The sequence below is a fragment of the Thalassophryne amazonica genome, chromosome 9 (assembly GCF_902500255.1).
Source record: "Thalassophryne amazonica chromosome 9, fThaAma1.1, whole genome shotgun sequence".
Lineage (NCBI taxonomy): Eukaryota > Metazoa > Chordata > Actinopteri > Batrachoidiformes > Batrachoididae > Thalassophryne > Thalassophryne amazonica.
Window position 1 is genome coordinate 31,823,481 of NC_047111.1, and position 21,764 is coordinate 31,845,244.

The 21,764-nt window shown below is 41.0% G+C and overlaps 1 long non-coding RNA gene across 1 annotated transcript; it reads right to left on the reverse strand.

Moving 5' to 3' along the window:
• Positions 1–203: 203 nt before the first annotated feature.
• LOC117516969 lies at positions 204–16,334 on the reverse strand. The gene is made up of 3 exons (XR_004562603.1): positions 16,118–16,334; positions 15,310–15,316; positions 204–213 (listed from the first exon to the last, which is right to left on the reverse strand). It is a non-coding gene; the product is annotated as an uncharacterized LOC117516969 (long non-coding RNA).
• Between the last annotated feature and the right edge of the window lie 5,430 nt (positions 16,335–21,764).

Consider the following 21,764-nt stretch of genomic DNA (forward strand, 5'->3'; position numbering starts at 1 on the left):
ATGGAACTCGGGGTACTGGAGGTGAGTTACATGTTTATTCATGTTGTCATGTGCTGGGCAAACATTTCCACATCATACCTCCTACACACTTAGACGTGTACATGTAATAATACCTGTGATACAGCGGTGACATCCTGTTCAGCTGCATTGTGGGGCTGCACCAAGCCTCTAATGCATGCACAGTGCCACATACATGTTATTACATAACATTTCCTTTCCTTTACCCTCCCTGGCCGGGGTCCAGTGGAGGTGGACAAATGTGGCACAACATGTTGACAGGCTTTGCTGTGTCCGATTGATCTCAGAGCTCAATCCACCATGATCTAATCATTTCAGATACTGTTTTGATGCCATCAGAATATGTAAATTGCGGTTAGATGGTCGTCAGATTACACATGGATTGTCGGCGGATAGGTGTCCCATCTCGACGGTGCCCGGAGAGTTTTGAACATGTGCATCACACTCGGGGCCGCTGGCCAATTTTGACCAATTGTGTCGACTGCCGCAGATGGCTGTCAGAACTTTTTGGAACTGAAATACGACACTTTTCCTAAGTACAACGCCACTGTGCTTGACCTCGGCTATGTGTGGCAGTGGTATAAAGTGAGCTAAATATAAGTCTGCTCTAAATTCACTCTCAACAGCAACTTTTTCTTGTCAACCAGAATGTTTTTGTAAAATTACCTGTGAAACAGATCACTAGGATGGGCACATACCACTTCATGATGAAGCTGTGTAACCAGTGATCCAAAAACTATGCACATCTTTTCTAGTCACAGCCACTGAAGCCTATAATTTCTTCAGCGTTGTCTGGGTGTCTTGGTGGCTTTCTAGCCCGACAACCGGCCCTGAATTGGGCCAGATACTGGCATCTCTCTCCTAGCCTGTGATTGGTTGGCAGCCAAGATGCTGACGTCAGCCTCACTTTGATGTGGCATGAGCGCTGCTCTCCTATTAGTCGTTTAGGAGTGGGAATGCCAGCACTGCTCTCCTGCTGGTCATTTAGGAGTGGGAATTCCCACTCCAAAATGGAAACCAATATCTGGCCCAATTCAGGGCCAGTTGTCACGCTAGGTGGCTTTCCTGACTAGTCTGCTTCTGATACTGTCACTCAGTTTTTGAGAGCAGCCACATTCAAGCAGATTTACCGTACACTAGAACACACTTTGTTGTTGTTACCCTTTCGGCTGGTCTCATTTATTTGAGGTTGCCACAGAGGATATAGCCAGATCTGCAATGGTACTTGGCACGTTTTCCGCCAGATATCCTTCCTGACAACTCCAGTTTTACCTGAAGACACAGACAAATCACCTGGTGTTCCAAAGACGTCTCCCATTCAAGTACTAACCAGGCCCCACACTGCTTAGCTTCTGAGAGCTGACGGGATCAGGCTTACACAGAGCAGATTGCCACAGTACAATACAGTTTGTATTTCTTAAGTATGGTTTTATATTAAGTCAAATGTGTATTTCGTGACTTTACAATGTTCATGTGTCCCCTGACTTGTCTGAAGAAAACTATCTGTTAAAGTCATGATTTGTTTGTGTTACACTGAAGGGTACAATTTTTTATATAATCAGTTTGACCTTCTCAATTTTATTTCATTAATGTCATGTTTTAACAGTTAGATTTGCCTCTGAATTTAAAGGGCATCATGATAAAAATTTTGTATACAAGCCTGATTTTTTTTTTTTTTTTTGGCATTCTAATGTTCACATTAATTGTTCCCACTTTACCCATTTCCAAAAATATCTTAAACTGACCTTAACTCATGAGACTAAAATAATTTTAGGCTTGTTCTTATTATGTCACAAGTGAGATGATACATCTGTCAAAAAATAAAAGATTCCAGCCATCCTACAGCAAGCTCAAGAAAGGCACAAGCCTCCCATTGAACACAAAGTCTAAATTCACCTGTTCTTTATTTTCAGCATGAATGCACAATGTCAATGCTGATCAAAATCTTCTGACTTTTTGGTGCTTAGGCAGAACTTGTCAGATAATTTATCACAGAGATAACTGACGTGTTTATAGTAACATCATATTTCAGTCCTTTGAATGTGACAATGTCACTGTTAATCTGAATTCATGAGGTGTTGGATTGTTTGCCTGTAACACATCATGAGGCAAATAGAGGGAGTGGTGTGTTCTCTGTGCAATGTGGCTGGTTCAAGATTCAGCTGGGATTTGCCATTGATTCCTCCTTCCTGGCCACCTAGCAGTAAACAAGGTATGTGGTTGGTTCTGGTTGGGGTATTGTGGGGACAGAAGGGACTGGCCACCATGCCTCATCAACATGGGTGGATTTAGACCCTATTTAAGATTACTTCAGCAATCAGGCAAGTTTGGTCAAATCTGTTGGGGACTTTATAGTCACATAGTTGATTTGATGAATAAGAGGAAATGTTAAATCCACCCATGCTGATGTGTTATGGTGGACAGTTCCTTTCTGCCCACCATACACCCCACCCAGACCCAGCCAAGTACAGGTCTAAAATGAGGAGACATTTTTGCAAGTTGCTGAAATTGTAACAGTCACAACGTATTTGATTTGTGAATTTGTTGAGTTATTTATTTTTTATTTGATTATTATTTTGTTATTTTTATTTATTTATTTTTGATGAGGCAGCATTTTTATACCACTTTAATTTTAGGCAATAATCCAGAATTTAATATTATTTATGTAGCATTGTTAGTGGTCCTGAACTGTGCTTGTGCGTAACCTGTGATTTTCAGATACCTCTTTTGAACTGTCAACATTGATTCATATTGGTATTGCTAGCCAGTCATCATTAGAGGAAACCCAATGGTGAACTTTTAAGCAAAGTGAGTACAGTGTTCTTGCTAGCTGCACATTTGCAACACATTATCATAGGAAATAGTACTATATTAGGTGTTATCCATTGAGTTATTAAATGGAGGCATGCATGTTGTCTCCTTGTTTGGGGCTATGCTCAAAGATATGATTTTAGATTCGTATCTGCCGTGGTATGGTGTGTGTACTACTGTTACTGAAGCATCATTGGTGCTCAGAGTACTACTGTACCTTTCCTTTTGTCTCTCCTTCATCTGCACCAGTATGTTATCGTTCAACAGATTTTTTTTTTGTTTGTTTTTTACAAAAATAACTGCTTAGCTACTAAGTTTATTTTCAGGTGATACAAGACATGTAATAGAACAAAACATCTGGTGAAAGCCAAAATAATACCCAGAACACAAAAATAGGAGCCCTACTACTCAGTTGAGTTTGTGAGGCTTTCTCAAGAGCAGTATTTTAGACACTACCTTTCAAATAATAGGTTTTGCATATACTGCTGTTATTTGAGTATGGCAGAAAAAGGTTGATGCCCAGACAATGCCACTCAGACCTTATAGAAATTTGCAAGGGCAGGATTTCAACAACTAATTCAACAAAGAATTAAACCAATATACACTGGATGTACTTATAAGGAGATTTTATATATCTTCACATATTTCTGTATAATTTTCTGTAAATGTTCATGTATCCATCCCCTGATTATTTACAGGTATTATACCAAAGTGTTCCATTACTTATGCAACCCATCATCTTGCATTTTATATATTTAATTAATTTATATCAAGTTGTACAGATTTGCTGTCAGTTTGAGTTTAAGGAAGGTAATTTTAGAAATAATCTTTTTTTTTTTTGGTATTTGAAATGGACTTCTGTGTGTTCCCAGGGTGAATAAAAAGTCTGCCGGTCACAGAGCTTTCTCCTACTGTGCCCCAGCTCTGTGGAATGATCTCCCAGCACACATTCACGTTTAAAGACTCATTTGTTTTCTCTGTTTTATCATTAGTATTATGAAGTGTTTTTATTCTTGTATTCTTTTATGGTTGTCTTTCTTTTATGGTCGTCTTTTTTTGTGTGTGTGTGTTTTAAATTTTTAATTGTTTTTTGTGTGAAGCGCCTTGAGACAATTTTGTCGTGAATTAGCGCTATATAAATTAATAAATTTGAATTTTGAAATTTGAATTGGCATAATCAAATTAAAATGTGTGAAATACCAAGTGTTCCAGTACTTTTGGAGGGCACTGTAAATACTGGTTGAAATATTTGTTGAATTAATTGCCGAAATACCTACACTGCAAATATATGGAAGGAAAATCACTGTGTGTGGGAGGCATGGTGGTTTAGTGATTTGCACTGTTGCCTCTCCAGCAAGAAGGTCATGGGATCACTTCCCAGCTGGCCCTTTCTGTGTGGATTTTACAGCGGGTAAAATATACAGCGGGTAAAATAAGTGTTTAACACGGCACCTTTTTTTCTGAAATCTCTCAGTAATTAAAAAGCAATCCACCCCCTTGTCAGCGCAAATAAATTTCAGCTGGTTCATTCCAAACCAAAACACAAGAAACATCTCATGATGGGGGAAACCAAAGACCTCTCTCAAGATCTTCACATGTTGCCAAACATACTGATAGCAGTGGTTACAGAAGTATTTCTAAACTTCTGAATGTTCCAGTGTGGGACCATAATCCGAAAGTTGAAAGAACATCATTTCACTGTAAACCAACCACAACCAGGTGCTCTTCACAAGATTTCTGAGTGAAAAGAATTACCAGAAGAGTTGTCCAAGAGCTGAAAACCACTTGTGGAGAGCAACTGAACAAATGTTTCAACTAACACAATAAGTAATGCACTCACCCAGTACGGCCTATATGCACACTCACCACACAAAACTCCACTGTTGAAGAAAAAGCATGTTAAAGTTCATTTAAAGTTTGCTGCGCAACATTTAGACAAGTCTGTGAAATACTGGGAGAATATGGTCTTGTCAGATGAGATGAAAATTGAACTATTTGGATGCCATAATACACATAATGTTTGGTCAAATGGCACTGCACATCACCCCAAAAACACCATACTAATGCTAAAGTTTGGGGGTGGAAACATAATGGTGTGGTGCTGTTCTTCAGCAGACAACACTGGCAAACACCACATAATTGAAGGAAGGATGAATGGAAAAAACCTACAGAGACATTCTTTGTAGAAATCCAGCAATATGATGAAGATTAAATGAGGACGGACAATTCAGCAAGACAATGATCCCAAACACACTGCCAAGGAAACTTTCATTTGTTTCAGAGAATGAAAATAAAGCTGCTAGTATGGCCAAGCTAGTAAAAATCCAATAGAAAATCTGTGGAAAGAACTAAAGATCAGAGTTCATAGATGAGGTCCATGGACCACCCATGGACTGTTTGTGTGGAAGAATGGGCCAAAATCACACCTGAGCAATGCACAAAACTAGTTTCTCCATACAGGAGGCATCTTGAAGCTGTCAGTACCAACAAACGCTTTGTACAAATCATTAAATACATTTTAGTCAGCTTGTTCAAGCCTTTTTCCTGTGTTATTCCATTTTATTACATATACCTTAATTTCTGCACTTGGCTTCAGTGAGGAAGGTTTCCGGTTCAAACCCAACGCCTGCCACATTTTTCCATGTAATGGGATGTTGTGCCAGGAAGGGCATCCGGAGTAAATCCTACGCTGGATACTTTTCTTGTGAATTTGACTAGGATTTACTAAATTTTTTTTGGTGATATAACACATCATTTGACATTACTAAATCCAACACATTTCAACTATTGCTTTAATTAACATTTACTTTATAATCAAAAATTGTAGAAATATAGCACGTGCATGTGCACACACAATGACTATTTAGTACATAATTCACCAAGTCAGATGTTCAGAAGGAAATGCATCCGCTTGCAACAACGCTGGGTTTCCTGACTTACACAGGGACACATGTCACACCTGTGTGGATCAAACCAGTTCACACGTTTATGTCCATTGCTGTTGATTGATTAAACCTGTTCACACCTCAGTGCTCAAAGTCACATGCTTCTGTGGATTGCCACAAAGAAAAAAAAAAAGGTTTTCATGTGCTGCATGCAACACTTTGATTTCAACTTCTTTGTTATTGCTTTGTTTTTGCTTTGAGGAATGTGTATCCTATCAGCCCGGTCTTTTGTCCTCCACGGACACACCGCCATGGAGTTCAAGTCAGGAAAGCAATATTTAAGATGTGTCTTTTTGCTGTTTTTGCTTCTCTGTGAATTAAACACACGCTATGCATGTTTGAATGTAGAACTCATCTCCTTTTATTGCTTCCAACTCAGTTTCTACAGAACTTAAAAGTCTATTCAGTTATATTATGTCTCACTTTGTTGCCACAATTTTTTTAAGTAACCATTGGTCAAATGTTTTACAGTGTACTTGTAGATGTGGCAATCCCAGCCTACAGAAAGGTGGAGCACAAGAAAAATCAAGAAGCATCACAGCCTAAAGGAACAGCTAGAGCAGATATGGAGCAGTCACAGTGGAAATAGGACCATTAGGAGGTCTAACACCTGAAGTGAAATAAAGCCTCCAGCAGAATCCAGGCTATGTCCAGAAGAGTGCGATTTGAGGAATAGCTAAGATACTGCACGAAACCCTCAAAATCCCAGGTGAGGACCTGCGTTTGAGATATGCAACAATGGCAGGACTATTTTAGTTCCACATAACTGCATTTATCCATCCATCCATCCATTTTCTTCCGCTTTATCCGGAGTCGGGTCACAGGGGCAGCAGCTCAAGCAAAGCCGCCCAGACCTCCCGATCCACACACACCTCCCCCAGCTCCTCCGGGGGAACCCCAAGGCGTTCCCAAGCCAGCCGAAAGATGTAGTCCCTCCAGCGTGTCCTGGGTCTTCCCCGGGGCCTCCTCCCAATGGGACGTGCCCAGAACACCTCTCCAGCGAGGCGTCCAGGGGGCATTCGGAAAAGATGCCCGAGCCACCTCAACTGACTCCTTTCGACGTGGAGGAGCAGCGGCTCGACTCCGAGCTTCTCCCGAGTGACCGAGCTCCTCACCCTATCTCTAAGGGAGCGCCCAGCCACCCTGCGGAGGAAACTCATCTTGGCCGCTTGTACTCGTGATCTCGTTCTTTCGGTCATGAGCCAAATCTCATAACCATAGGTGAGGATCGGAATGCACTGCACTTCTTCACCTTGTAGTTCAAGGTGAACTTTAACTACAATAAACTGGAATTGAAAATGAATGAATGTTCTTCTGTCAGCTCAGAGTTACCACTATGTTCTCTCTCTCTCTCTCTCTCTCTCTCTCTCTCTCTCTCGAAGGGATGTTGGTCTGCAATTTAGTATGTGATTCTATACATTTTTCTTCTGGAACTACCTTTAAATTACAGCTTGGTCCACAAAATGTGCATGTTTTCCAGTGCAAAACTCTTGAACTATGCAGGATCTTTGAAAGCTGGAGTCAGTACAAAGTCCACCCATGTATGAGTACATATGCTGCATGTCATTCCAATGCTTTTGTGAAACACCTGTCTATTTACATTACATTTTCCAGTCTTATCCTTAAAATGCTGTTGGCAAGCCCAGCCCTGTATCCTTGACAGCTTGCTAAATAGATTTGGTTTTAATTCCATGTTACATTTTTGCAGTGATCCTAATATGAAAGTGAGAACAGAACAAAGAATCTGTTAACAGTGAGAACGGCATTTAATTAAAAAAAATCTTCAATTAGAAAATTTTGTAGTTTTGACACTTCTGTATGATCACTGATTTCAAGGCTTCAATCGTGGAGCTGGCAATCAGATGAAAAGATTATTATTTATTATTTTCTTTTGGATTCAGAAGCCAGTCTGATTTTTTTTTTTTTTTGTCAACATATTCATGATTTGTTCTTCAACACATCCTCTGATACCTCAACTGTGTTATGTCTCCAGAGGTCAGGCCACATTCAGAGGAATCTGAGTTGCTGTGGAAACAACAGTTTGGCAACCTGCATGACACAGCAGTGCTTCCTTCCTGAGTACCTCTGTGGTTCAGAGCATCAAAAAGACATTATCACATCTCACCTTCACACTTCACTCTGCTGGCTTCCAGCAATAAAGTTTTAAGTGCGCTATATTCACCCCAGTCTAAAATGGTGCACAGTGCAACACTCGTGCCATTGCTAGTTTCCACCCAATGCAGTTGTCAGTTTTATGCGCATCACTGGGGCATAAATCAAGAGACCACTTGCACTTCCACTTGGGTATGTTGGTCTGCAAGTGACATAAATAGACTGCATTTATATAGCGCTTTTCCATCTGTATCAGACGCTCAAAGCGCTTTACAATTATGTCTCACATTCACTCCAATGTCAGGATGCTGCCATACAAGGCGCTCATTACACACCGGGAGCAATAGGGGATTAAAGGGCACGATAAGAGAAAGCTCTATGACCTGCAAACTTCTTATTCACCCTAGGGACACAAAGTGGTCCTGCACCCTGAGAAAGCAAAACCCGGGCCGGTACATAAGGTTTAATTAGGTCAGCTAGGTAGGGAGGTGCCAGTCCGTGAACAATTTTATAGAGTAGTAGCAGAACCTTAAAATCTGATCTCACTGGGACAGGAAGCCAGTGAATGGATGCCAAAATGGGTGTAATGTGGTCAAACTTTCTGCTTCGTGACAAAAGTCTCACTGCAGCATTTTGAACCAACTGGAGAGCCCTAATGCTGGGCTGCGGTAAACCAGAAAATAGAACATTGCAGCAGTCCAATCTAGAAGAGAAACACATGGATCAGGGTCTCAGCATCAGCCATAGACAGGATGGGATGAATCTTTACTATATTTTGCAGGTGGAAGAAAGCAGTCCTCTTAATATCTCTAATGTGGAGGTCAAGGACAATGTAGGATCAGAAATTATCCCAAGGTTCCTCACTTTGTCAGTGTGATATATGACACACGAGCCTAGGCTAAGTGTTAACTGGTCAAATTGATGCCTATGCCTCACTGGCCCAAGAACCATCATTTCAGTCTTATCAGAGTTTAAAAGTAGGAAGTTTCTAGACATCCAACTTCTCACTGATGCAAGGCAATCTTCTAAGGATTTTATGTGAATGAGATTACCAGCAGTTATCGGTATGTATAGCTGAGTATCATCAGCACAGCTTTGAAAGGAAATCCCAAAACACCGCAATATGTGCCCAAGGGATGCTAGATAAAGGGAGAAAAGTGGGGGGCCAAAGACGGGCCCCTGTGGAACCCCAAACTGCATAACAATAAGGTCAGAGGTAGTGTTACTGTACAAAACACAGTGAAAATGACTGGTTAAGTATGACGTCAACCATGCAAGGGCACTCCCAGTAATCCCAAAGCGATCTGCCAGCCTATCAAGTAGAATATGATGATCCATGGTATCAAATGCAGCACTGAGATCTAACAGCACCAGAACCGTAGTGGTGTCTGAATCTATTGCAAGCAGAATATCATTCACCACTTTGGTGAGAGCCGTCTCTGTGGAATGATATTTTCTAAAAGCAGAGCGCAGTGGCTCAAAGAGATTATTCTCAGTAAGATAGTCCACGAGCTGCCGTGACACCATTTTTTCCAGAATTTTAGAGCAAAATGATAGATTTGATATCAGCTGATAGTTTTTCAATACTCTAGGGTCAAGATTAGGTTTCTTAAGTAATGGTTTAATCACTGCAGATATGAAACATTTAGGAACAGATCCAGACGTTTAACACAGGTGGTGCAATCATGTCGAGTGTAGTTTTTAGCACTGAGTTTAAATTATCCACAACACTGTCTACTGATTGGGTATTTGCCAAATGTGAAGCTAAGACATCATGTAGTCTAGCTTCGAATTCAGTCTTAGTTGAGGAGTTGATGCATCGCCGTAGTGATATATCAGGTTGTTGTTCCACGAAACATAGCAGCAAAACTGTAAACTTAATAAGTGAGTGATCAGAGACCAGTGATGTAAGAGGCATGATGTCAATATTCGTGACAGCAATACCACATGTGAGAACCAAATCCAGGGTATTTCCACTAATGTGCATCGAGTCCCGAATGCATTGCCGAAATCCTAATGCATCCACAATTTCCATAAATGTTGGAAGAGGGAATCAGAAGGCTTATTTATATGAACGTTAAAGTCACCAATGATCAGAATGATACATAGATAGATACATAGATAGATAGATAGATAGATAGGAATTTGTACATGCATTACATTTGTACATTAAATTGTATATCATTAAAATTAATTTTGTGTGTAATGTGTTAGCTCTGTAGGGGTGGTGGACAAGTGGTTATTGCACTTGGCTTAAGTGCTGACAGTTCCAGGATTAAAACCCACCCCTGCCACATGTAATATGGAGTTGTGTCAGGAAGGGCAAGTGAATTGGCACAAGTTTTACGCCGAATCCAGATTGCAGATCCATGTCCGAATTTCTGTGGTGACCACGAGTGAAAACGAGAGCAGCTGAAGGAACTCACTCACTGCGTTTGCTCTGACATAAATGAAGAAAAGTAATGGCAAAACAAAATCACACAAGTTGCATATTTATGTTTTGTGTCCGACAGAATTTTTATTTTTTAAATACCAAAACTATTTAATTGATTATTATTTCTGTGAAGTTTTTCTGTGTAGTTGGTTCACTTTTCTTCAGATGTGGCCCCACTGACCTGTAGAGTCCCTCAAGGCTCCATCTTGGGCTTTCTTCTTTTTTTTTTGTACATGTTGCCCGTTGGTGGTGTTTTTAAGAAATACCTAATTTCCTTTCATTGCGTTGCTGACGATGTCCAGATTTATCAACCAATAAGGCATTGACTCAGTGCAGTCATTGTTTGACTGTCTAAGCGAGGTTAAATCATGAATGATGTCATGTGGAACAGACATCTGACCGTCCTGTTAATTTGCACGCCGTGTTCTGCACACACACCAATGTGTCACTCTTCTGTGTCATGCGATCATTTCTTTTATTTTTACTGCTATTTAGTTATCCCCCCATGTGCAACACATCCGCCACATTTTGCGGATGGGGTGGGGGCAACACACGCGCAATTCACATGGACAACACATGTGTTGCGGGGAAGCCGGCACTCTGTCACGCAACATGTGCGTTGCTGTTTTGTAACGCCACACTCGTGGGGGCACTTAGACAGATTTCACAGCCAGTTTAAAAATGATCATCTGCTCATTATTTTCATGTTAACAGCGCAAATTGCCACACATTTTCTAAGTGCCAAGTAACCCATGTTAGATGTTCGTTTTTGTCACCTGGAGTTTGGCCGACACCTGCCACGCGAGGGATCAAATGTGCTCTCACAGGGCACTCTCTGTCTTTCAGCTGCTGGTGTGCACAAATAGTTGTAGCAACAGGTGCACGAGGCATTGGAGGCAGCTACAATTTTACAAGTTTTGCATACGATTCCTGCTTCATGCGCACTTAATGCGCAATTCGACCAACTTCGTACTATGTGTGAACAGGCCCTTATCACTGTTCTTCTCAGGACAGTTTGGTACAAATACACAGACCATTTCATGTACCATTTTCAGCATCAAAACACTCCAATTTTACATGTATTGTATTCGATTCCTGCTTCATGTGCAATTCAGCCACATTTGTACTATGTGTGAAGGGGCCCTAAGGAATCTTTAAATTTGATGAACAGATCAGTACTGTTTTTAAAACAAGTTTTTTTCCTAACTTTATTTTTTAGCCAAGACCAAGTCCTATTTTTTTCTAGGATTGACCTTGAAAAGGTTATCCACACCTTCATTACAAGCAGGTTGGATTGTTGTAACTCCTTGTACAAGTCTTTTCTTTACCAGCTTTAGCTAATTCAAAATGCTGCTGCTCATCTTCTTTCAGGAAAGAAAGAAGTGCGACCACATCACGCCTGTCCTGCCCCCCCTACAGTGGCTCCCGGTCCAATAACGCATTGATTTGAAACTTCTTTTAATTGTTTTTAAAGCCCTTGATCGCCCGGCCTGTGTACCTCTCTGAGCTCCTGCGCCATTACACACCAACCAAAGACCTAATATGTTGTGACCCGTTGTTGTTGGAAGTACCAAAAACCAAACTAAAGACTAGAGGTAACAGGGCCTTTGTGGAGGCTGCCCCCAGGCTTTGGAACAGTCTCCCGTTCCCTATTAGATCGACCGTGACCCTAGAGTCTTTTAAATCCTCTCTAAAAACCCACTTCTTCTCCCTGGCATTTCTGAAATGAGCAGATCCACCTCCATGATTGATTGTTTTTCCTCAAGCTGCTGTCATTTTATTGTTAATTTTAATTTATTTACTTATTATTTAGCATAGTCCAGTGCCCACTTTTGTACAGCACTTTGGTGGACTGCTGTTGTTTAAAATGTGCTTTAGAAATAAAGTCTGAGTTGATTTGAGCTGGAACAAATTTATGCCGTCGAGCTGGATATGAAATCTGTCTAAGTGCCCCATGACTGTGGAGTTGCAAAAAGTCACACAAATGTGGTGCATGTGTCATGCACATATGCCACACACTTGCATAAAATGCTTATATGTATGTATAGATCTGATCACATGGGGGGTGGACAGTGAGGTCTGATCTCACACAGCACAGGGAGGGGCCTGTCAGCTGATCGCAGCACACTGACAGCTGGATGACAGCTCAGTGCACACATTAAAAACACAGAAACCAATGCCAGGACAGTAAATAATTATGACAATACCTACATATGCAATTACATAACAAATTAAAAAAAACTGAATGACCACATAACAGAGAGTGACACGTTGGTCTGGACACTGAACGGATGGGGGGGCATGTCCGCTCACAGCCACAGCTGTAAAAATCTCTGCTCCTGGACGTCCCAGCTTGAGAACACATTCCGTGTTTGGAAGGACATGAACTTACAACATTCCTCCGTGAGGCGCACGTCTCTGCCTGCTGTCATCACATGGAAATATATAAAACATCTTTCACTTTTGCACCGGGCTGCAGCAGCTGCACACAGCCAATTCCCTATGTCCTTGTTGTTTTCAGGCATTTTTCCACAGGAATTACCGACCAGCAATGGTCACGCTGTGGTAAAGTTTCCGTCTGGTAATCAGAGCTTACAGGTTTGAATCCTGAGTGGTATTTTTTTTTTTTTTAACCAGGATTATTTAACTGTGGGGTTCTGTATTGAATCCCCTTTTATGTATTATTTCAACCTGGTCTCACGGCAAGACGTGATTCAGCAGTACAAAATATACATTAATCTATTGGTTCATGATATTGTGACGAAAAGCGTCTCATTTTCATCACAGCAGCACTAATTCATTCCTTGATGGCTGCAAGAAATTAAAAGTGAAGGGGGGGGGGGGGGGGAGTAGGGCTCATAATAGTGAGTTAAAAAAAAACCCTGTGATGAAAATTTGACTCATTTCATGACGGGAGCATGAAAAAAAACAAACAAAAACGTGAGACTGGGCTGATTATATCAACCCAGTGATATTCACTAATTATACAGCTGGTTTTTATTTTATTGTTCTCCACATCAGCGGCGCGATGTGGTGCAGCTGCTCACACTGTGTTCTTGCATGCACGAAACCATCGCAGCATGTATTTTTTTATTTTTTTCTTCAAAGCAGCTGCTCGCACTGTGTTCCTGCATGCATGAACCATCACAGTGGCATCGTGCATGCCTGCCCGTAGGCACAATGTTTCTGTGGTTCACTCATACGAGGTGTTCCACCGAGAGTCGCCTTGAGCTGTACTTATTCATCCTATGTGTGAAGGGGCCCTTACTTTGACCAAACTACTCCAACATGTAATCACTTCTACATATCTGTCAAAGTTCAAGGAAAACATGGCCTGTACATCTAAGCAACCACGAAGCCCAGATAAGTGATCCAATGCATATATTCATTAATTTTCTATTGCTGGTTACTTCAGTCAAGGGTTACGTGGGGGCTATTTTCCAGGGGTGCATCCTGGACAGTACACCAGTCTGTCACAGGGCCACATATAGAACGGCAAACTCAGTCACAAATGCACTCACCCCTATGGTCAATTTAGAGTCTCCAGTTCGCCTAATCTGCATGTTTTTGGAAATGGGATAGAGCCAAAGCACAGAGTGAACTAACTGGAACACAGGGAGAACACACAAACATCACACAAAGGCCCAGTAAGCGATTACATGACCTTCTTGTTGTGAGGCAACAGTAATCACCATGAAGCCATCATGCTGCCCATTGCATATTCTGATCATCAAAGTATTTGTGATTGAGTGGTATGCATGACTTCAAAATGAAGTCACATAGAACTCATATGAGGACGTTGTACCAGTCAAATATACCACTGCAGACATATGTATGCTTTGGTTGTACATTTGAATTCTGGTGGGTGACACATGCAGGGTGAATATTTAATTCACAAGTAAACGTAAGCATACAATGTCAAGTTGTTGTTCTGCAAGTTCTCCCTTCATATTCTACAAGTTCTTCCAAGCTCTTACATGTTGCAACATATTTGCCTTCATATGCATCATTCCATGTGTTTGTCCAAGTGTTAGGAGAAGCTTTTCATTTTAAGTGAAGGTTTTTAATCAATCATTCAACATTTATTTGTATAGCCTTTTACAGCAGCCAGATGGTGTCCAAAATGCTTTACAGTAAAATCAAGGAACAAGAACACACAAAAATAAAACAACCATACAATAGAATTAAAGGGGCACATAAAAACAAAAGATGTCACAGCACCACTAGGTATTAAAAACCAGTTTAAATCAAGAAGCATTGAGCCTTAATTTATAAAGTGCTTGATCAGAAATAGTGTGTAAATCAGGAGGTAACTTGCTCCAGGGGCCAGCTACCACAAAAGCACAATCATCCCAGCGTTTATATTTTCACCTCGGAACATTGAAGTAAAGTTGACCAGACACCTAAAATGCCCTACTCTCAGTGTGGAGACTTAACATTGCAGACAAGTAGAAAGGTGCAAGGCCATTAAGAGCTTTAAAAGCAAACAAAATCTTTTGTGGAAAAGTGGATGAGTTATCTTAAACATGATCAGTCGGACTTCTGACAACACCCTGGAGATTCTCCAATTAGAATAACCTCAACTCAAGACACACAGGTTCGGTTGTAAACCAGATACAGAGAAAGTGATTCACAAATACACTATTCCTTTTATTATTTACAAATTATTTTCTCTAACTAAAAACAAACATCAGACCATGTAAAATGTATTTCACATAGATCAAATCCATGAGTTCATTTCAACTAGTCACAGTTCACTCAGACTCAAAGCCAGTCCTCAAGCTGCAGGCAGCTGATCCATTTTCCCTGCAGGAGTCATGCCAGTGCAGCAGGGGGGAACCAGTGCACCACAACACAGCAGGCAGTCTGACAAACATGGACACAGACAAAGCAAAAAATAGAGTACAGCAGAGCAGCTTCTTCCAGTGATCAGTGACACCGCATCGTCACCCTCAGCTGCAGCCCTAAATTGAAACAACCAAGTACAACCAAATGGCTGACACAGGAAGCCAAAGCCACCGCTCACATACCAGTCAGCATAACGTGGAATGACACCTCAACACCACGACTGCATCTGACAGCAATCAGCGAATGGCATAAAGATTGGCAAACCACCTGCAGCCATGTTCCGATGACTTTCTGTGAAATAAGCCCCTAACAGATGACTGGCAGAAGACTGCAGCTGTAACCGATCCTACCTGTCACCACAGGAACACGGACATGAACGGCCCAGCCCATGACACAAGCCTCCAGTGAGAGAGACAGACCAACCTTCTGTGCCCACTTTTATACAGCATTCTCCCACAACAACTGGCTGGAGTCATCAAGGCCAATCATTTAATCCTGCTACACTCATAATCAATTCTAAAATGAACAGGAAGCCAGTGGAGTGATTGAAGTACAGGTATGATATGCTCACATTTGGAAGTGTTTGTTAAAAGACGAGTAGCAGCATTTTGCACAAATTGGAGGCGTGCAAGAGAAAGGTGCACTGACACTGATTCACGCACCTGTGCCATGCAGGAGAGTAAAGTCATCTTTAACGGGTGCAGACTCAATGTGAGAGGGGCGCCGGTGCATGCAGTTGCGCAAAGAGAATTTTGAGATGTTCAAAAAAATCCTTCACGCATAAATATCATGCTACGTGGTGCGATCTGCTTGTCAACATGATGTGCAGCTCATCAAGTGGAGTAAAGAAGTGAACAGAGCGAGTGGTTGCGTCAGCGGATCACATCAGAGCGCAGCTCGTCTGAAGGATTATGACATGATGTTAAATCTATCATAAACATATTTTAACAGCTGCAGAAAAGAAGGAAAGAAAATGCAACTGTTTTACCAAGCCATGACAATGTAAACATGATAAATAATGACCTTTTTAGATGGCTCCAAATGTTTTCTCCAGCTTATTCAGCACTTGCTTGCAAACGGCACTGCTGGAGCGGTCCTCTGTGATTGAGGAAGCGATTTGAGCTGTTTTCAACAGACAAATTGCAGAGAAAATGAATAATGCACTACGAAATAATTATTTTATATATGCAGCGTCCAGCACAGAGCATGTGGCAGGTGGTGGAACAAAGCACGGCATCCAGCTGGGAACACAGTGGGTGGGATCATCACAATGACGTGCGTGCAAGTGCGTGCAGCTGGTGTCAGTGCACCTGAAGATTGATTAACAACAGCATCAGTGCATTACAGTTATAAAGTCTGGAGGTGATGACAGCATGAATGGCCGTCTCAAGATCACATCTCCTGAGAAAGGACTTTAACCAGAAGATGTGGCTGGAACAAACTTGCTTTTACATTTTTAAGAAACCTCAAACAGCTGTCAAATATCACTCCCAAATTCTTTACAGCCGGTTTTAAATAATCAGCCAGAACACCAAACTTTAAGGGTACAACATTCGGTATGCCAGAATGTCCAAACACAATGGTCTCTGTTTTACCATCATTCAGGTAAAGGAAATTTTGACATTGCCACTGCTTTACTTCATGAATACAATTAAATAATGAATTCAATAGATCACGTCCATTTATTTTAATTTTAGTTACGAGCACAGTAACAAACCTGTATGTTCCTCCCCTGAAGTGAGTTTTATTAGAATTTATGTTTTTGTACTGTAGTACATGAATGTCAAATTTGTATTATCATTCAGGTGCCATCCACAGATTTTTATTAACCAAAACTGGTTTTAACAATGCTTTCTAAAAAGAAATGAACACTTGAAGAGGCGTGAGATGGGTGTTATCCACCCATTATTAACAGAGAACGCTGTGCTCCTTTGACACTCACAAATGAAATGAGTGCTGCTTGGAAATGTCATCTAATAAAGTCTAAATTTGGAGGGCTGCTGATTTCAGAAGTGTGACACTAATCAAAGCAGATGAAATAGAAGAAAAAAAGGGGAGCTATGGAGAGTTCACTGTTTCATTCTGAAACTTTAAGTATATAATACTTAAAAAAATCTTTATATACAAGGGATGATTGAAAAGTTTTGAACCTGACCAAACCACAAATCATTAATGTCATGCTTTAATTTTCAACATTACCCACATGTAAGTCCACACACTTTTTGCAGCATGGCTGCAGTGCCTTAATACTGTTCTCATGGAAGATCTTATCCTGGAGCTCAAGGAAGTTATCCACTTCAGATATGACATCATTATTTGCATTATAATGAGTTCCAGCAAGATGCCTTTTCATACTTGGAAACAGATGGAAGTCCATTGGAGTCAAATCATGTTGTACTGCCTTGGTGTTTGCTCTGCTCTGGCACCGCGTCATGGAGCTGAGCTGCCACATGTGTCAACAACCAACCTCTCCAGTATTTAAGCCCTGGTTCTTCCACTCCACACTCGCCAGGAACTCAACTGAGCTCTGTGGTATGTAGTATCTGTGCATCTTCTTAGATTGCAGTTTTCAGTGTTTGTTTATGTCTCTGTGTTTGCTTTATTTTGACTTGTCACATGAGCTCTTCTCTTTCAGCGTTCCTGTCTCCCATCAGGTCTGTTGCAGCCACCTGGTCCTGGTCCTCTGCCATACATCATATTCTGGTCAAGCCTGTGTCTCCCTGCTCTGGTGTCTCCTCAAAGATCATCTGCAATATTCATTCCTTCCTTGGTCAAAAACACTGTTACTTTGTTTTCACCACAGCTCCCTTCTTTTGGGTTCATGTCATTTATCGGCTCAAGCATAAACTGAGTTTCTGGCCACATCATGGACCCAGCGGGGGCAGATGCGGTATCTAAAGTCCTGAGCTCGCTGGGGACCTTACTTGGACACCAGCAACAACAGATCCAAGCCCTAACTAACCAACAACAGGCTATTTCAGTACAGGTATCTCAGCTTTGTTCACAACTGTCTGCACCTTCTACCCAGCTTTCACAAATCACCTCCACATTACCACCATCTCCTTCACCACCCACACCTCTAGGTCCTTCACAGGCTCCAGCACTTAACTAACCCATCTTTTGTAGTTGGACTGGACACACCACCAGCAGATGTGGACATGATAAGAGCGCACTGCTTCTCATCATGTCATTTCATGACTGTACGTCTGTGACCATATATATACTGTATATATATATATACACACTGTGTTCCCACGAGCACGAAACTGTCGCAGCATGTATTTTTTTTATTTATTTTTCTTCACAGCAGCTGCGTGATCTGATTACAGTATTGAGCATTTTCATGAAAGATTTGAGGAACTTCTAAAAACCCATTTCAGATGTTCAGGTTTGGAGCCAAATTACACCTTCACTGGGTGTTCTAAACAAATACGTCTCACAGTCCGACAGCTGAGATTCTTCTATGCAACAAATAGGCATCATACTTGTATATGCAAATACCTTAACCCTTGTTTGGTGTTCATATTTTTGTTACTCAACTCACATTTGTGGGTCTGGTGGACCCACTGCATTAGTGGGGTTTTAAATCAACACAAGCAATTTGAAGTAAACATATTCAAATGATTTTTACTTTATTCCAGTTCAAATCAATATAAACAACATTCATGGTTAACATTTGTCCTTTAACTTTGTAAGGCTGAATTTATGAATGTGTGTTATTTGTTTTTGTGGTAAATGTAATTCAAATGAAAAAAGGAATAGTAATCAAGATATGGATAGAAAAATATGCTTACTTTAAACAAATTTGTAAATGAAAAGGTTTATCATCACTCAATGTTAGCTTCTTTTATCACCATCATTAAAAATTGAACTCATTGCTGTCTGTATTAATAACACATCAGATTCACTGAACACATACTGCAGCTTTTTCACTTCAGCCTGCAAAACACATGGGTTTTATTTCACTGTGTGTTTCTGTGTTGCATAAGTATTTCTTGCACTTGATGCATGATTACTGTCTTTCTATCCAACTTAGGTCCACACATATCACAGCGCTTCTTTCCTGGAGGCAAATTGGACAGGCTGCCCCCACGTTGAAATGGACCGTCAGATCATAACACGCAGCAGGTTATCTTGCTGTCATGTCACCTACGTGAGCTCTGTTCCACATGACGCGGTGTCCTGCGGCACGCCGTCCACAAGACATGCATGTCAGCAAGACACATGTGGGCCAGCAGGACACGCGCCAGCAGATATAGACATGAATGAGACGAGCGAACTGCTTCTCATTCATGTGATTTCATGACTGTATGTCAGTGACCATGGGTCAGCTACAGAGGAACAGATGGATCATATTTGTATTGCCCTCTTGATGAAAGGGAATTAATATAATATGATATTTTATATGGCGCATCGTTTTTATTTTTTTTAATACGTCCATGTGCTTCCTGATATGAGGCAGTGTTCGGCACCTGTTACAGGACAGCGATGGTAGCTCACTTGGTAAAGTTTCTGACTGCAATCAGAGCTTTTGGAAGGCATGGGTTTGAATCCCGTGGGTGACATGTATTTGTTTTTTTGTTTTTTCAGTTGCACGGTGTGTAACCACAAACCTCATATTTGGAATTTTGTGCTTTTTTTTCCATTTCCTTCAGCTCCTCAATTTTCCATCTCTCTCTCTGTAGCACCCCAACTTCATCCTCTCCATCAGTCCACCTCTCAGTAATTTGCTTCTCTCCATCTTTCATCGCACACTCTTATTTTTCTTTACCTTTCTTCTACTTTGCCTCCCTCTGTCATCTTGTCCTTTGCTTCTGTCTCTCTTCTTTGTTACCACGTCCTTACCATGTGTTTGCTGATGTCAGATTTTAACGCAATGACAGAGACAATCAGAGATAATGAGAGAATACAGTAGACAATGCCATGCTCAAAATTCCCAGCTGACATGTCACTTTATGTACATTCTCTAATGCAGTGACAAAAGGAATGATGGGAAAGGTCAACTGACTAATTTCATCTCCCCAGTCATCCCATGACATCGCTCTCTGCTCTGTAACAATCCCACTGTGTCATTGAACCCGTGTCTGGAGTTCACTGTATTTCACAGAATGACCTCATAAGCTTTGTGTAGCAATTAATTAACATCACAATGGCCAGCACATATGGGCCTATTGTCATACGGCCTCACAGGATGAAATTTCCTGCAACCATTATTTTGTGGGAAATGGCAGGGACAATTTGAAAATGCCATGAGGCTTTTCTTTTCTTTCTTTTGCTTGCAAGCAGCTTTTGGTGTTGGAGTCAAACTGCACACATGCCTAAAGAACTTCTTTTTTTTTTGTTTTTACCAGCAGATTTGGAAGCCTGCTTAGTGCTTTTCAGAGGTAGCGGGGTCAGGGACTATCCTAGTGGTCACTGAGCAAAAATGTGTGCTGCACCTGGGAAAGTCTATGTTCTCTGCAAACCATTCTAAAGGCCCCTTCACACATAGTGTGAAGTTTGGTCGAATACAGCGAAACAGTTCAAATTAGCACACCACGAAACATCGCGCCGACGGGCAGGTGTGCATGATCCCGGTGTGAGGGTTTTTGCATGCGACGGTGTCTTTTGAGCAGGAACACAGTGCGAGGTGCACCACATCGCACCGCTGATGTGGATTAAATAAAAAATAAAAACCAGTTGGTACCTGTGGAACCACATCACACCGCTTATGTGGATTAAATAAAAAAAACAAACAAAAAAAAACAGCTGGTGCCCATGGAACCACATCACGGCTCTTATGTGGATTAAAAAAAAAAAAAACCAGTTGGTACCTGTGGAACCACATCACGCCACTTATGTGGATTAAATAAAAAAAACAAACAAAAAAAAAACAGCTGGTGCCCATGGAACCACATCACGGCTCTTATGTGGATTAAAAAAAAAAAAAACCAGTTGGTACCTGTGGAACCACATCACGGCTCTTATGTGGATTAAAAAAAAAAAAACAGTTGGTACCTGTGGAACCACATCACGCCGCTTATGTGGATTAAATAAAAAAAACAAACAAAAAAAAAACAGCTGGTGCCCATGGAACCACATCACGGCTCTTATGTGGATTAAAAAAAAAAAAAAACAGTTGGTACCAGTGGAACCACATCACGCCGCTTATGTGGATTAAATAAAAAAATTAAAAACCAGCTGGTACACGTGGAACCACATCACACCGCTTATGTGGATTAAATAAAAAAAATAAAAACCAGCTGGTACCTGTGGAACCACATCACACCGCTTATGTGGATTAAATAAAAAAATAAAAACCAGCTGGTACCTGTGGAACCACATCACACCGCTTATGTGGATTAAATAAAAAAATTAAAAACCAGCTGGTACCTGTGGAACCACATCACACCGCTTATGTGGATTAAATAAAAAAATTAAAAACCAGCTGGTACACGTGGAACCACATAACACCGCTTAGGTGGATTAAATAAAAAAATAAAAAACAGCTGGTACACGTGGAACCACATCACACCGCTTATGTGGATTAAATAAAAAAAATAAAAACCAGCTGGTACCTGTGGAACCACATCACACCGCTTATGTGGATTAAATAA